Genomic DNA, 19,097 nt, shown 5'->3' on the forward strand with positions numbered 1-19,097 from the left:
AAGATAAAAAATAAAAAATTGCCAACAAATAAGATGCACCCCATCACCCAATCGCCCCATCGCACCCCACCGCACACACCCCGCCCCACCCCATCCCAGAGTGATGTCTGCCCCCACATGCGGAGTCGGCGCAATTCCGTCTCTGATGATGAGTCGGGTTTTCACACAATCGATGCCTGGCTTTAAAAATACATGCTTATTGACCTTTCCTGCACCTGCAGGTGCTGTACTTGTGCTCATTTATTTTTGTATTATTTTGTGGTTCACCGCACACCCCCCTGCCCTGCCACTACATCACAATAGGAACAACAAAAATTGGGATTGCACGGGACAGCGGAGATAGCGGAGGAGGGAGAAAGAAAGAAAAAAAATAGAGAGACAGTGAAATAATAGCTTCACTGAGTAGCAGCGCTATAGCTAGCGAGCATCTATCTCCTCCCACCGCAGCTTCAGTCCACTCACAGGACAGCAAGAGTCAGCTCTGTTGCCATGGTGTCTAACTCCATCAAACAGCATGCCAGGTGTGTGTGTGTGTGTGTGTGTGTGTGTGTGCGTGTGTGTGCGTGTGCGTGTGCGTGTGTGTGCGCGTGCGTGCGCGTGTGCGTGCGTGTGTGTGCATGTTCTCATGTGCATGTATACACGTAGGAGTCGAGTGCCTCAAAAACTGCACAGACTGACTTTGGGCTGGCGTGGTGGAAGCGTGCATGTGTTTGTTGCTGTTGGTGAGAATGTGTGTGTGCTTGTGTCTGGGGAAAGGTGCTGATTGAACAGTTGCCTGCAGCTTGCCCTCCAAAGCTCTTATGATGGATCTGTGTGTGCTGCTCTAAGTGTGAATGTTTAGTTTAAGCTCCTATAAATATTTATCATTGGCTCACAGGGCCATGCAGCAACTCACTATACAGACACCAGTAATATGGAATTTAGATTTTAGAGCTGGCAAGTCAAAGTTGTTGCGCCCAAAAAAGGGGCTCAGCAGCCTTTTTGGAAGGTTAAGCTTGGTCTGCACGTGTGATTGTGCACAGAAAATAGGTGACTTTTCTAACAAATGCACAAGATACTGTAGGATAAACGGGAGGACAGATCTAGAGGGCTTCCAGGCAAACGTCTGTCTTACTCAATAACTTCAGTCATTTGAAGTGATTTGCTTGACGATGTGACCCTAGACCAGTGGTTTTCAACCCTTTTCACATCAAGGTCCATTATTTATTTGGCATTTGAGCCACGGACCACCATTTGATGAGATGTAGCCTCTCAGACCCCAAAACTTAGAAAAAGTTGTTATCGTTGGATACGATTTTGTCCACAGTTTCATGCTGTATTGATGTCGTACCATAGAAGAGATATCAGGCAGGTTGATAAAAATAACAATTCTTTTACGTTCTCTAACTGTGTAGACTTCTTGTAAATTAACTAATGCCGATTTTTAACAATAATTTAACTCTTGAGAGTATAAAATGAAACCAAATGGACCCTTACTTTAAGGGTGCATTTGGTTTCATTTTACACTCTCAAGAGTTAAAGATCTATAAGGGTGATCTATAAGATCTATACGGGTCCATTTGTTTACCAACTCTCCATCATTTAGCTGGGAACCCCCTGAAACCCCCTCAAGGACCACTGGTTGAGAACCACTGCCCTAAACCAAAGGTCAACAAGGCGTGCGGGGGCCCGGGGGGACAGTGGAAAAGGCGAGAGAAGAGACAGCGTTTTTGGGGCGAGACTGATAGAGCTCCCTGCACATCAACACCGCTGCTGGATCCTCCTGTGATGAGATGTACAGTATATGGAGGAGGGAATGAAAAGGCTATTTCAGGACCTGCTCTGTAATACAAGTCAGCGCGCTCAGCACTCTGCCCACCGCCAGGGGCGTCACAAGGGGTAGGAAAGTGGGACTGAGTTACCAGGGCCCAAGTTGCAGGGGCCCTAGTAACTTTAGCTATTGAAACATAGCAGATATACAAGCTCACAGCGCGGCACCGAGTGCCGCGCTGCGAGCTGGTAGATCTGCTATTTTTGAAAAGTCGTGAAAATGTGCGCAAATCTTTGAATATATGTATTTTTTGTAACTCAAATTTTGCTTCTGGGGGGGGTCCCTGGAACTAAATATTTTGAGATGGGGGGTCCTTCACATGAAAAAGTTTGAGCATCACTGACATGGAAACATAGGTTTCTTGGCACACATTTTCACGACTTTTCAAAAATAGCAGATCTACAGGCTCGCAGCGCGGCACTTGGTGCCGCGCTGTGAGCTTGTATATCTGCTATTTTTCAATAGTTAACATTCATGGGGGGCCCGCAGTGAATCCTTGTACCCAGGGCCCTGAATTTGGTGTGACGCCCCTGCCCACCGCGCAGAGCGGACCGATTCGCTCTGATGATGTCAAGACGAGGCCGTGGAACCATGAACACATGTCCCCTGTTATCCAGACCATTAAAGACCGGGATAGCTGAGAGAAACTCCGGGGGAAGGAGGCGGCACTCAGGGAAAGGAGAAGAAAACTGGACAAGGATATCTGGCTCCATATATCAGCTTTGATCCTCGCTGCTCAGAGCGGAGCCCAGCGTTTTGGACTGACAGCAAAGAATATTCCGCCGTACCTTAATACAGAACCTCATAGATCTCTCTGAAAGGAAAATCCAAGTCGGGTTGAGCCAGTTCGAAGCAGTTTGCATGTCTGAGGGGGCTTTCAACAGTCATAACAGACCTCTTTGTTCAATAGCTGAAGTATCTGAGGTCAAATCGCTGTATGGATCGACTTCTGACAATGGCAGGAACAGCCATTGTTGTAAGTCTGTTGTCGGTCATGTGACTTTGCAGAGTGCCTCTGTCTGTTTTCCTTCAGTTGCAACTGGGCTGTACAAGTGGCAATGATGTCACTCACAGTCACGATACAATGGAAATTAGACCAGGAGTCATCAAGGTTAGGCCTGCAACTATGGATTGTTTTCTCAGTGATTTTTTATATCAATAACTTAATAAATAAATCCATGTCACGTGCAGTTGTAGATCTGCCATTTTTTTTTAAATAAAGAATTTTCTTCATATCAATTATTTCTTTATAATTGATTTAATGTATTAATGCACCCCTAATCCAGCCTGCATGCTAGGAATCTATAGCTGCTCTGTAGCAGGCAGATCTATAACAGCGGAAGAAGTGGACGGAACTCCCTCAACTCTGCTGTTGGAGATGCAATTAGAATGGCACTGGACTATGCAAAACAATGCACCAATTTCTTTCATAACTTTCCATAAATTTACTGTGTGCACAGTGCACACATACCGGTAGTTACTACCTTCTTGTCCATCATCCTACAGACGGTTTCCTCCAAACACACGTGTTGTCAGGAGACATGCCACAACACATTAATGATCTTATACTGTAGGTCATGGGTCTTCAACAGGGGGTCCGGGACCCCTAAGGGGTCCTCAATGTTACTACAAGATTTCCTCCTTTTTTATATTAACCACTTGAATCCTAAGGCGCTGTGAGCTTGTAGATCGGCAATATTTGGCAAAGCGCTTTGGTGTAGAGGGGAAGAAGAGCAGACTAAGTACAGAGTAAAAGGTCAAGTTTATTAGGTATTGACGGTTCAAGGGGGGGTCCAGGGGAAAAATCTGCCTAAAATGCATGCCCAAATTGGAACAGTTGTGGACACAAAACTACAATGATTGTGGCTACTCTTGACCCACCAACTGTAAGCCCCTGAAAATTCACAAATGCAGAGTAAAACATCACATTTCTCTTACCAAATTGTAATGCTGTGATCACTTACTAGGGAAAAGAGGATAGAAAAAGACCTCCGCCTATGGAAAATGTGCATTCTGCAGTGAAAATGACTCAAGACCTCATTGGAGACATATATAGTGAATAGAGAAATAGTCCACCAAGGTGTCATCAATTGGTAGGCAAAATCGTATGAATATATTTCAAACTATGTAAACTCTACAGATGTTTTAGTGAGAGTTGCTGTAATATTAGTCATGTAAAAGTATAGGGTGAAAAGTGATAAAATGTAATAATAATGTAATATGAGTAATGCATGGATGAAAAATACAATGGCAGGTGATTATATGTGCTGTAGGGCCCCTGTAGCAGAATCAACATTGAAATTGTAATTTGATTTTGTCTCTATTGATTTATTGACCAATGAACAGTTGTGTGAGTCAGTGTGACTGGTTATGGGAAGCCGGCTTCCCATATGGGGCTTAAGTGGTTAAATATCTGAAAACACAAATTGACATGAATACAAAATACACTGACGATTGTGCTGACAAACAATGAAACTATATGTAATAAGGTTGTGGGGGTCCCTGCTTCATCTCTCTCTCAACTAAGGGGTCGTTAGCCTGAAAACTTTGAAGACCCCTGCTGTCGGTGCATGGTCTAACTACAGTACATTAGCAATCAAACAGTTTAACATAATGTTAGTTAAAGGAGTCAGAGATAAGCCCATATGTCAATTTTGGCTAGGTATCAATCTTCTCCCCCTGAATCTGGAAGATCACAATAGTAACTGAGCTTTGTTTACTTCACATTCAGGAAACAGAAGAGAAGTTCATAATTAAGCATTTGTAGTTTTTATTGAAACTGTCTAAATATTGAGCGCATTAACCTTGCGAGTCACACACACACTCACACACACACACTCTCTCACACACACACACACAAACACACACACACACACACACACACACACACACACACACACACACACACACACACACACACACACACACACACACACACACACACACACACACACACACACACACACACACACACACTACGCATGCATGCATGCTTACAGGCATATGCACACACACTCACACACATAGATCCAATCACGAATCACGATTCTCTCTTATCTTGCAGCTCTGAGTCTCCACAACAGCAACAATTAATTATTACTGAAGAGAGCTATGGTTGCTACTGTCAGTTCTTTTAAATAGGTCTCCAGTGGATAACTATATCACACAACAGCAGAGATAGGGGGAAGAGAGAGAGAGAGAGAGAGAGATACAGACAGAGAGCGGAGAGAGAGAGAGAGAGAAAGAGAGAGAGAGAGAGATGAGAGAGAGAGAGAGAGAGAGAGAGAGAGCGGAGAGAGAGAGAGAGAGAGAGAGAGAGAGAGAGATTCTTAATGAAAGAAAATCTGTGATGAAAAGAGGAGGCACTCCATTTTGACAGGCAGATTTCTTCAAGGAAGAGTTAATGTGGTGCTATCAAAGCTAAACAGAAACAACAAGATCATTTTAGTTTGATCTACATTATTAGTTTGCTACATCCCTGTCCCAAGCCTCTTTGTGAAGTCTGCTGAGCACTCAAACACCAGGTTTTCCCAAAACCTCTGGTCACATAATCGGCCATGATCTGTTCAAAAGGCTGATTTAACGGTTTCTGGTTACAGTTCCTGCCCTACACCTCGATGGCTGGGATTTGATTCCTCCATGTTCCTCCAAGGAGGACAATTTTGTTGGTAGGTGTAATTGGGAGGGGTGATCTTTCTCGCTGCACTAGCAACTCCTACAGGTTGGTCTCTGTTCAGCAAGGAGCTAAGGAGGGATAGCGTGTTCCAGGCACGTGCACACACATAGACATCAGAGGGGGTTTGAGCCCTTTTATCCGTCTGTAAAAAAGTGCCCTCTCCAGACCATGAATGCAGTTTTTACTATGGTGAAAGAAATTGACTATGCTTAGTTCGGTGTGGTATCAAGCACCGAAAATAGCCGAGCTCCAAGCTCACAGCCAACCTCCAAGCTCACAACGGTGCGCCGCATTGTGAGCTTGGAGGTTTTGCTATTTTCGATATTTTCACCAAAAGGCCCTTTTCGAAATGTCAGCCCCTGCCTCTCTAACATTGTCTGCACGTCCCTGGCGTGTTCCTCTGCATGTGACGTGTTACGCCCTCCCTATGAAGATCCTCATTGTCAAGGAGTAAAAGTACAAAAGTATTTCGCATTGAAATATACTGAAAGTACTGAAAGTAAAAGTACTCATTATGGAGAATTTCACAAGTTTCCAAATCTATAAAAAAACATATAATCATAATCTACCAAGTAACTAATAACTTTTCAAATAATTGTAGTGGAGAAAAAGTATGATATTAGCCTCTGAGATGTAGTGGACTAGTAAAAGTACACTGCACATACTCCGGGTATGTGCAGGGAAGGGGGGAGGATTGGTCCTATAATAGGAATTTAAGCATATTTGAGTGTCGTATAATCCCTAATGTGTGTGACTAGAGGTTCAACTTGGTCTCCAGAGTAGACTGTGGGCACCGGGATAGAGGAACAACATTTCCCGTTTGAGTCCCAGGCTAAAAAAAAAGTTTAAGAGGCCCTGCCCAAAGCTGTTGCAATCATGCTTGGCAGTCTATGTGTCTGTGGTGAACTAGATACGCTCACAACAGTTAAACCACAAAATGACCAGTACTGGAGGGGCTCTCTTTTAGACAGCCAATCACCTTACGCCACTATCACTACGTGTTCCTTGGCAGGCTTATGATGAAGAATAAAGTCTTCTGAAGCCTGTGTTTTATTTGAATTTCAAAATAGTATTGCGATTCTTTGATGGAAACGTCCGTTTTTGATACCAACTTTGAGCCGACAAAGTGTGTGCTTTGACATTTGTTTTGCATAATGTACCAACATGCAAGAAAATGCAAAGTAACTGACCTATAGATATATTTGACAGCATGCGCAAACCGTCATTTTACATTCAAATGACCAGCTGATACAGTTACTGTATAGGCAGTATACTGTATACAGCACAAAACAGTACAAAAGACCCAAATGAGCTATGCTATACTTACACAAGTATCTGGCAAGCAGAATAACAAACAGCTGTTACGAATGCCCATGAAAAAATGTAATCCAGTAAAACCCATGCAGACTCATACTGTAGCCTACATGTGAGAAATATAGCAGCAACCACTAGCAACAGGCATGGAAGTTGTCCGAATCAGAATATCAATCAAAATATTTAGTGATAGCTTCTTGTCTGTGTTGATGAGTTCCACAGGGGGAGAAGCAGAGGCTGCGGTACAGAACAACATGCACCCCAACCACCAATACAGGCAAACATACAGAAATGCGACCTTACCTGCCTGTTAGACTGTGTGTCTCTCTTGCACGAGCGCTACGTCTGTGTGTGTCTGCTGCTCGCACACAACCCTCCGAACAAGAACTGATGAATCTGCACGACTCCAGTCCTGCACCGTGCAGTGCATTATGGGGCTTCAGTCTGTCTCTCTCTCTCTCTCTCTCTGTCTCTCTCTCTCTCTCTCTCTCTCTCTCTCTCTCTCTCTCTCTCTCTCTCCCTCTCTCTCTCAGCACATTGATGGGGGGATGTCCTCTCCTCCTGTCTGGAGAGAGGAGACTGAGCACACATTCTACTGACACGCGCGCACAGTATGCAGAAACAGCCTTGTGATGACACCGCGGCTGAGGTTGCCGTAGCAACAGCCTCCCTCCCTTTCTTTCTTCCTCCCTCCATCTCTCTCTCTCTCTCACCCCCTCAATATCTCCCTTCTATCCCTCGCCACGCTCTCGCTGTGAATTGACTATAAAAAGTGATGGGAGGGCGGGGAGGGGGGGTCTTTTCTAATCTGCATTCCCTTCGCAGTCCTCTACATCTCCAATTGTTCACTTTGGGTTTGACTTAACAGGTGCAGGCGAAATGAGGGAAGGGTCCTCCTCCTTGTGTCATGTGATCACTAACTGTTGCATCCGTCTCCTGAGATGGCGAGGGGACGTGCTTGATGAGACGGAAAGAGTAATTGTGTGATTTGGTGTGTGCGTGCGTGCGGGCGGGCGTGCGCGTACTGTATGCACGTGCTTGTGTACTTGTATGTGTAGATTGGTCACGTTCCTGGAAACAAAAATAACACTGTTGGGCAGAAACCTCGTATCTCCAAGTTTCAAATTTGTAAGTTTTCCCGTAAAGTAAAGCCCTGGTTCATCACACTAGACTATTGCACAAAACTAGTGAAAATAGCTGATCTACAAGCACACAACGCCTCGACCGCGAGGCGTTATGTGCTTGTAGATCGGCTATTTTCACTAGTTTAGATTGTTTTTAAAACGATAAATACAAAACGAGCGGTTTTGGACATACAAGGTTTCCACCCGACAACGAAGATATATTTATTTTAGTTTTGAATAACAGAGTGAATAACCTCGCCAGATGCTGTTAATATCAATGTATTATTTGATAATCATGTACTAATGATGCTAAAAGGAACTCACAGAGTCACCATGACGCCATGCGAGAGAGAGAGAGGATGAGAGTGAGACAGATATCACCTGCAGCGTTTCCCATGGCGACAGAGTGGGTGGAAGACCACGTCTGTCCTTCAGGCCCTGTCAATCAGCAGCCCTCCCATTGGCTAATCCCTCCCTCCATCCCTCCCTCTTCATCATTCAATCCTTCTCCCGGCTTCATGCATCCCTCTTCCTCGCTCAACCTCTTTATTCCTCTCTCTCTCTCTCTCTCTCCTCTACATTCATCTATTGGACTATCCAAGGATCTTCACCATCCCCAGGTTGCTATACATTACATGCTGCATGCTAAACCTATAGGGACTGTCGGTTATGACATCACCGCAAGATTCGGGGCTTAACTCCGCCCACTTTGGCGGCCATTGCCATTGCTAGGTCTTGGATGCATCAAGATCAGTCTGTACTAGTTCTACTTGTTGAGCAAGCAACGATACTTTTACTTCAATTGCTCTATAGGCTTTGATTGCATTTCAATAAAAAACATATTTGATCAACATAACGATCACACACATTTTACTGTTTATAGGGAATGTTATATTATTATAAACCGATCTTTATTTCCAAAGCAATGGATGAATGTGATGGCTGTTCTGATCTGCTTGTGCTCTTTCTGCGCTCATGCATGGACAGCCGAAGTCGTGATTTTAGCGTGATATCTTTTTATTGGGAGACAATAATGAGCACCAGCAAATGAAAGCAGACATTCCAGTGAATATGGACACGTTTAAATTAAAATTTTTAGATGAAAATTGACAGAGTAATGGCCGGGTCAAATTGCAAGTGGTCTTGGCAGTGGCCCAATAACTGGCTGTAGGCACGCTATGTGGTGTAAAGTAATTAAGTATATTTACTTAAGTACTGTACTTAAGTAGGCCTACACTTTTGAGTTTATATGTACTTTGCCAATATTTTTACTTCTTCTCCACTACATCTCTGATCCAAATATTGTAGGCCTGCTTTTACTCCACTGCATTTATTTCAAAACTTTAGTTAGTAATGCTAGGCCTACTATACTTTTGATTATTATTACAAAACATCATTAACCACTTCAGCATACAGACCATTTGAAAATAGCCGATCTACAAGCTTACAATGTTAGATCCATGCTATTTTCAAAAGATGTTTTGATAACTTGAAAGGGACATTCTGCACAATGAGTAGGCCTACTTTTACTGTTGGTACTTTGAGTACATTTTGATACCATTACCAATACTTTTACTCATGTAAATTTTGAATAGGCCTACTGGACTAAGACTTGTAATAGAGTACACTTGCATTGACCAATCCATCTTATCTACAACCAGCGAACTGTCAATGCTGTTCTCCGGTCATCGCTTCCTTTTATCCAAGAGTCTCACAAGAAAGATAGCAACGAACATGGCGGGCGGAAGTGGCCGATTTTTGCAAGGCCACGCCCAGTCCTCACCCCCTATACACTCTCCACGCTCCATACCATCAGGGTTCATTAAAAAAAGAAAAAAGAAGGGTGGGTTTCTTAAGCCACTTAAGCCCTATATACTTCTTCAGAATCACATATAGGCCTACCGGAAATAGCTAATCTAAAAAGTTGAATTAAAAAATCATTTAAATTGAAACTCACATTCACATTCACAAAATATAGGAATGCCAGGGGTAATCGGGAAGATATACTGTAGTCTACCTTTGCCAATATATCTATTGCATGTATTAAAACATAATTAAAACATATCCCCGCTGAAGATACAAATTAATGACCAGAGGGCGATATCGAAAGTAGAAATAGAAAGTAGCCAATGGATTTTCCCTCTCATCCAGCCCAGCAGACCGAACCCTGCATGCAGTGATTCTGCAGCACCATCAGCGTTACAGGGGACTATGTGGTCCATCAACCAACCTACACAATGTCTCCCACCACAGTCCATTTAGACTAGAGGCACTCTTCCCAGTAGCCATGGGAACGGTGCAGGAGATGGATGATGGACACTGAATTAAAAGATTACTGTAGGGAATGCTGATGAATTCATCAGTGATCTAATAGGGAGCAAAGAGTGGTGGTGAGGTATTTGTTACGCCATGGCTCCACTGCAGTCATCGGCGTCGTGCCGACGTCAGACGGCGTCAGAAAATGAACCGGGGTACTCAAAGAATCTTCGGCACCCAAAAAATGTCCGGGCTCTGAAGCGTGGCCTACATCTGGCCTAGATATGGCCGACAACTTGACACAAGCGGCTCAGGGAAGGTGGGGGGGACCTTCCCTGGCGGGGCGATTTTCTTATTATTATCCCAACAGACGCTACGCTTCTGGACAACAACCTCTCTGTATATGGGCATGTTATGTTTATGTGCACAGTTCACAGTCCACCATCTACATTTACAGACACTGGCACTAAACATAACCGGGATGACACAAGCACCGTAGCCAATGATATTAAAGGCAAGGACGTATTTAATGTACAGATTCCACTGAGACTTGTCTTGACTGACAACCAGTCTTTTACAAAGACAAAAAAGCAAAAGAAACACATTATAAAAGCACAAGAACAAATATGAGAATATAGTTATAATGCAGTGCAAGGAATTAATCACAAGCCTCAAAAGGCAGCAGCAAACAAACAAAAAAATAATTCTTCAGCTTCGATTTAAAAGAACTATGGCATATCTGCAGCAGTTGGGAGTTTGTTCCAGATACAGTATGCGGTGCATAAAACATTTTGGTGTAGAGCAGTGGTTTTCAAACTTTGTGTGCACAAGGCACACAAAAGGGCAAGTCTAAATCTCAATAGAGTTTGTCTTCTACTGTGCGAGAAAGGGTGTGTGGCCTCAAACTCCTTTGCTTTGGTCCAATAGTTGCCTTGAATCAACTTCTGACCACACTGAGGTTAGATATCACGTACTAATAGGACACCACTGCGGCAGGTCCAAGCATTTGGGACAACAGTCCATTTTCCTTAGTAGTTTTTTACAATGGCGAATGACCAACCATAGAGGAGTTCAGCAAGATGTTCTTCACCACAAAGCACTGGTGGTAGGTACCCCAGAGGACAGTGCACATGAGACGCATAAAGAAGAATCCACAGAAGGCTAACTGCATTCATACAGTATGTACCCAAAGTCCCAGTATGTAGGCCTACCTAAAGTTGTAATTGTGTTTTTGCTGTTTAATTGAAATATATAAATATGAACAAGAAAACAAAATAAAAGCTAAACTAAAAACTCCTAAAACAAACCTAGTTTAGATTAGTGTAGTAAAACTAACCAAATTGAAAAACTAAATTAAAAGTAAAACCAATGAATATTTAATTTCATCAAAACAAAATAACTCTGATGCATGTGTGCGTGCGTGCGTGCGTGCGGGCGCACGTGCGGTATGTGCGTGTGCATGCGCGCGTGTGCCAGAGTGGACAAAACAACAACACAACAGCCCTGCTGCGTAGGTGTATGGCTCTTCAAATGGAATGTAAATTAATTTACAAAGAAAAGCTTTTGTCACGGATTTATTATGTGCATTTGTTTTGAAAAGGACAGCTAGATCCATCATTGCACCACCTCTGATGCAACTCTGGCTCAACTTTTCCCTCCCTAGAGAAGGTCAGCTTAATCATCACTGCAGGTTACACAGCACCTTGTGCATTTCTCTCCTGATAAGCGCTGATCACGGGACCTCTCGGCTCCACTGAGGTATAACACAATTATAAACAGTCGCAGCTCTTATGGCAACAGAATGGGACCAGACACGGAACCAATAGACCAGTGGTTCTCAAAGTGGATTCCAGGGACTCTGTGGGTTCCTTTATGGAGGTCTAAATTGACCCATACAAGTCTGTAACTCTGACAGTGTACAAATGGAACCAAATTGACTCTAACGGTTCCATTTGATTCCATTTGTAGCTATGTTGTCTGAATTAAAGGCCCACGTCACCTCTGGGACAACCAGATCTTATTTTATTGTTGTTTGGGACACGATCAAAACAATCCTGAGTTATTTTTTGTCATCTGTGTTTTGAGATATTTTAGTATTTCAGCCTGACTACTGATGCATTTTGCATCATATGATGCATCATGCTGCATCATATGCAAAATGCAAATCGTGTCCCAAACGACAATAAAATAAGATCTGGTTGTCCCAGAGGTGAAGTGGGCCTTTAAGGGGAGACCTTGAAATGTATACGTTTGAGAAACACTGCAATAGAACATAGTAAAACATGGCATAATATGGGCCTTGGCTATGTGTCAACGTGTCCAAACAAGACACTTGACCGCTAACTGATCCCCCGTGAGCACTCATCAGAACCATCTGAGCAGCCAACAGCTGGGTGAAGCTGAGAAGTGACTTTTCCCTTCAGTGGGATGAACCAGGTTTCTTCTTTTCCCTTTCCCTAGTGTACTGTCCAGTATGATTGGTTAGAGTTTCTCAAACTTTTACATTTCAAGGTCTCCCCTTAACTCTGACAGTATACAAATGGAACCAAATGGACCCGTTTGTATGCTCTCAGAGTTACAGACTTGTATGGCTCACTTTAGACCCCCATAAAGGAACCCACAAAGTCCCGGGAATCCACTTTGAGGACCACTGGGTTAGAGAGTAAGATAGGTAAAATGTTAAATGTTTGTATTTTCCCAACATGCAATTTACGATGCAACTGAAAAGCACGTTTTTCAATGGTAGTGAACGGAGAGAGATGTTTTTTTTTGTCCAATCAAGCAACAGCAATCTACAGCAACCCACAGGTGGGACTTGACAAAGGGTCAATTATTTTATGTTTCAAGTTATTAGAAAATAATTAATTTTCCTGTTGAAAAACCTTCCTTCAATTTGTGTGGCCAACGGAGCATGTTGTCATAGCGACGCCGAATGTCCTCCGTTTGTCCTTTGTGCTTTTAAATGATGGTTATGTTTTCTGCTTGTAAGTGGGCCCTGTGTGCTGTGTGGCCCTGGGGTAAAGGTGCTGTGTGGAGCTCCGTGCAGTGAAGGGTCCTTGAGTGGTAGGGAGGGACACTGAATAACCTGTTCACATTAGAGGACCAGGGTGATTAGTCCACTCCCTGGGAGCTAATGGTACAAGCAGGTGTCCACAGGCTCTATGTGTCACATCTATTCATTACATATATTAGGACTAACCAACCCCACACACGCGCGCGCACACGCGCGCGCGCGCACACACACACACACGCACACGCACACGCACACAGTTCACAGAAACCGTTCATTTACGCCATTGCAGCTCCCCTTAAGCGCAATGGCCATTGATTAGCCTTATGCATAATGAGGGTGTTGGAGCTGCTCCTGTAATTAATGCTGCCCTTGCAGACTTGTGCTCAATTAGGGTTGCTTACCATATAAACAGCACGCCGCTGCTATGGCGTGTATTTTGTGTCTTGCATCCAGGACCTGTCGCTGTTTTGTTCACATGCATGTTTGAAAGCATGTATGGGGGTGATCAAATTGTACGCAATCAGGTGCCAGGAATTGAATAGAGATCAGCGGAGTAGCTGATGTCAGTAAACTCCTGTAAGGATATACAATAATAATTAAAAACAAAGTGAAAAAAATAAAGGGGATATTTTCTCGCGACCTACAAAAATTGGTCTGTGACCCACAAATGGGTCCCGATCCACTGTTTGGGAAACAGTATAGCATCATCTGTTGCTGGGCAGAAACCTTGTATCTCCATAGTAACTATTCATGGCCTACTTCAGTGTTTCTCAAACGTTCACATTTCAAGGTCTCCCCTTAACTCTGACAGTGTACAAAATGGAACCAAATGGACCCGGAGTTACAGACTTGTAAGGGTCATTTTAGACCCCCATGAAGGAACCTAGAGAGTCCCTGAAATCCACTTTGAGAAACACTGCCCTACTTCATCATACAAGTGTCTCACAAAAGTAGTGAAAGTAGCAGATCGTCAAGCTCACAAGCTTGTAGAACGGCTACCTTCATGATTCAAATTTTAATAATTTTGTATATTAACAATACAAAATAAACAGTTTTGGACATGCAAGGTTTCCACCCAACAGCAACGATACGTATGTGTTTTGCAGAGAGCATCTCATTTGTGTTTACAATATAATCACCAAAGTGTGAATGTTAACAAGCAGCAGAAGAGTTGGAGTGTAGTGGCAGGTTGAGCAAAATCTGAGCCAACAGTGCAGCTGACAGGTAAACAATATCTGCTCATTTATTTTTAAACACATCCCATGCTTTTCAGAGAGAGCAGGGGATGAGTAAGAGGAGACGTCATGCTCCGTTAGAATCAGTCTGTTCCTGAGAGATTCTGAACAGCATTGGGTTACTCTTAATACCCCCCCCCCCCCCCCCCGTATGCGTTGTACCGTTGATAGCATCAGCGGCATCATCCTATTAAGAGGAACCCAGGAAATATTAGTTTTGTCTCTGGGACGGTTTATGACCTGTGTCATATTAGTCACGTTAAATGCCAATACTCCATGGTCTGCTTATCATAGCAGTGTTACAACAAATTATCTATCAGCAAGGAACAAACAAGTCATTATGCTAAAGAATGAGCAGTGCCAACCACGTGTGAGTCGTGAGTCGTGACTATGCAATAAAAATGTTTTCTTTCTCTTTCTTTCTTTCTTTCTTTCTTTCTTTCTTTCTTTCTTTCTTTCTTTCATTCAATCTTGAATTATTTTCAAATTTGGCAACTAAAACTAAAGGCCAGTCCACATCAATGCAACTCCTTGCAACATGCAACTCCTTGCAACTATTCGCAACCATTATCCCCAATGGCAGTATGTATTTCTGTTACTACGGTAAATAATCCACAAATGCCAAAACATCCACAACACCTCTAGCCCATTGTAGCATTTCTGTAAACAACGTATTATGACAGCCAGGCAAAACTTCGAATGGCAGTAGGCAAGGACTGCGACTGCAAGATACTGGAACACTTATTGTTGGTTCGCTCTTACTTTTAACCATTAAAGGACAAGGCAAACCGGCACTTGTTCTGTGGCCATAACTTTGAAAACCATATATTACAAAACATAAAGTAGACTAAGAGAGGAAAGAAAACCCAGCATAGTGTGGATGATTCCTTATTTGGTCAACTTAGCAGCAGTTGCCTCAAACTTGCCTACCTGCTAAGACACTTTCATATATGTAGCTGTGAGATCGATCAACTGACTCCTCACAGCTTGTCGGACTATTTCACATGAGACTGCAACTCATGTATAAAACAGGGAATGTTGAAGACATTTTGAAGAAATCCTCTCAGCCAGCGTCCAAGCAGAAAGCTGCAATGCTGCTGCAACCTCATGTGCGTAGGGGAGTACTCCAAGGGGTGCAGTCAGAGTGCAGCTTGACGCGCTGCGCTCATGGATAATAGCCAGAGTTTGTGCATGCATCACAACAAGTTCCACCAAAGCTATTCCACATTATCTAAAAACACAGATAGAACACCAAAAAATGGCAGTGTTTCTCAACTTTTTTCTGCATGGGCACACTTTTCATGTCCCAAGAATCCATGGGCACATCAACATAATACGGGGGTGTAAATATCGTCACTGTCGGGAAGAAACCTTGTATCTCCAAGTTTCAAATGTGTACGTTTCTTCGCAAAGTAAAGCCCTGCTTCATCATACAAGGCTGTTGCACAGCAGTAGTGAAAACAGCCGATCTACAAGCACCGCGAGGCGTTGTGTGCTTGTAGATCGGCTGTTTTCACTAGTTTAAATCATTTTTAAAATGCTAAATACAATACTGGCTTTCAAGCAGTTTCAAGGGGCACACTTGACCCTTCTCAGGGGCACACCAAAGGTCCCCAGGCACTGTGCTTGAAAAACACTGCTTTAAGGCATATTAAGGCGTATTAGCCAGGGATCCTTTTAGTGTAAATGTTGATTATCTGGTTCTGGTACACAGTTCGCTATGCATTCTGATCCATATACCTGACCCTGCGCACAGAAGGTCTGTTTCACAGAAAATCTAATATATACAGGCACGTATGCATAAGTACACACTCTCACGCGCACGTGCACACACACATGCATGTGCTCACACGCACGCACACACGCACACGCACACGCACACACACACACACACACACACACACACACACACACACACACACACCCAAGAGCAAGGGCAAAGAGCACACACATACATACTGCATGAATCATGGTGAAGAAGATCCTGCAGATAGCCCTTGGTAATAGTTTTATTGGAAATATTCATAAGAATATGGATATATCTCTCCACTCACCACAAAGTAGGCGATAAGCAAAGAGAATATGCAATATGTTGGGGTAAGAGATCATGCTTATAGACGGAAAAAGACGGATCTCAAGTATCTCAAAAGACATAATACAGTAGCAATGAGTTACCTACTGAAACTGGTACAAATGAATAGATTGCACCTTGTTCAAATTGGAGATGTAGAAGTTTAGAGCCGAGTTATTCTAACCTTGTGGATCCAACGTATAACTGATGTATTTTAAACCTGCCATGACTGTTTCTAGGCCTTTTACTGTATGTTGGCAATCAGCAAGAAACATGTGCTTGGACAGAGACACACACGCACACCCGCACTCAGGCACAAACTCACACAAAACACACACACACACACACACACACACACACACACACACACACACACACACACACACACACACACACACACACACACACCGATGATTAAAGACTGATGAAGTGATACAGAGATGTATACAATCCGAGAACACTAATCCTTCAATTTCTACGGTCTAAAAAGCCACGACTGTGGAATAATACATTTCCGCAAGGAACCTCAAAAGATCACACACAGCAGACTACAGGCTATTTAAGCCAGGTTTAGTGTTTGAATGGACAAAAACAAAACATGTCCCTGGGTGAAACTGGAGAAGGGTACACACATTCATAACATCATGTTATTCCAAATGATGGATGGCCTGGCTGTAACAGTGCATAACATTTCACGATTAGTAATATTTCCTCCGTACTGTGCTGTGCCCTCCTCTACCAGATGGTTCTGGGTCCATAATCCATGGAGGAGCTCAACCTGCAGGCCATATGAGGGAAGTCCTAGACAGCAGGACTACTTCATATTATTTGCAGTGTGTGCCATATAGAGCTGGGATACCCGACCGAAATCCGACGGGACCCGACAAGCCCGACGGGCTCGTGCTCGGGTCGGACGCATTTTCACAATTAATTGTCGGACGTCGATTCGGGTCGGACATAATTTGGATTCATAGAAAATAAAGTGTAAAACGATACAACTATCGTCTCTGTGTGTGCTATTTCCTTGTCTTTCTGGTGCACTGCCCGTGACTACGCTCAGTGCGTTGTCTTGACAACCATGCACATGGGGAAAAGGTAGCCTGGGCTGGCTTCCAATTTCGGGCTTTTGATCCGGTCGGGAGCGGAAGATCTCCTACGTTTTTCTGTAGTCCAAAACGGACTACACTTTGGCCGGAAACAACGACCGGAAACAGTTTTAACCCGTACTTGCGCATGCGCTAACTACATGGCTAACGACTTGCGCATGCGCTAACTGGGTTGAAACTGTTTCCGGTCGTTGTTTCCGGCCAAAGTGTAGTCCGTTTTGGACTACAGAAAAACGTAGGAGATCTTCCGCTCCCGACCGGATCAAACGGCCCGTTTAGTAAACGAAGACCAGGCTTTCCCCCAGCGGAAAGCCTGGTGATGCAAGGTTAGGGAAAAGGAAGGAGTGTCATATGTGACAGAGAACAAACAAACAAACAGATACACACGAGAAGAAAAAGCGAATGAGTGAGAGATAATGTTGCCGCCAGCCGAGATAAAAGTTAACTTGTCTACGGGAAAGTTTAAAGCAATTGAAAACGAAAGAGGGAATCAGCGGTATGGACGCATTTCAACGTAGTTGTCAACGCAGACATAATTAAAAAGTCCGATGTTGAATGTAGCCTAAGCCTAAAACCTATAAACCATAATGGTTGGATTAATAATAGTTTTTGATTAAGAAATACGGCCAAGGCCGCTGTTACTTGGACTGGAGTTTGTGGACGCTGGATATTAAAAGCAGATGTCAGATTCGTCTATGCTGGTAAGACTGAATACATTTTGATATTGATTGAACTGTGAAAAAGGTTTGTGTGTGAATACTTTATTAACAGTTTGTAAAAGAGGATTTTAAGTGTGTGACTGCAGCGAGTCACTGACTGCAGTCAGACCAGAGTCACCAGACGCGCAGTGCACGTTATTGCGCTACTTAGTGCAACGTAGCCTACTTTAATATGTAATTATCTAAAACACTTTCACAAGCCACAATGTGGCTTAATATTATTAAGGGTAACAAACAGGCACGCTGCATGCACTCACTGCACATTATAACACGTTTGCTAGTGAGTGTAAATCAGTGGCTTCCTCAAAGAAAAAGAAACGAGGCGAAAAAGCGTTGAAAACATAAGGTTCGGGCCTCGGCTCGGGTCGGACGCTTTTTCATCATAAATGCTCGGACGTCGACTCGGGTCGGACAGAAAACTGTCAGACACAGGTTCGGGTCGGACAGAAAAAATGGGCCCGATCCCAGCTCTATCCATACACACAGACACAGTGGTGGACAGTAAATGCATGTAATTGTGGGCTTGCCTGAAAGGAGAGAACACTATGTTATATGTCATATTTATAGTCCAGATAGCCAAAATGTCATGTGAAGCTTGACCAATCCTCAAGCTTGTACCACTCCTCCATTGAACTCAATGCCCTATAGGCAACCACACTAAATATAGTATTTTTTGACTCCACTATACAGTTCTAAGAAGGGACTCTTGGGAGTTGGGACCCAAACTTACTCAAATATACGTGTATAATGATTTATGAATAATATAGTGAATA

Source organism: Nannobrachium achirus, assembly GCF_963921795.1.
Source record: "Nannobrachium achirus genome assembly, chromosome: 8".
Classification (NCBI taxonomy): domain Eukaryota; kingdom Metazoa; phylum Chordata; class Actinopteri; order Myctophiformes; family Myctophidae; genus Nannobrachium; species Nannobrachium achirus.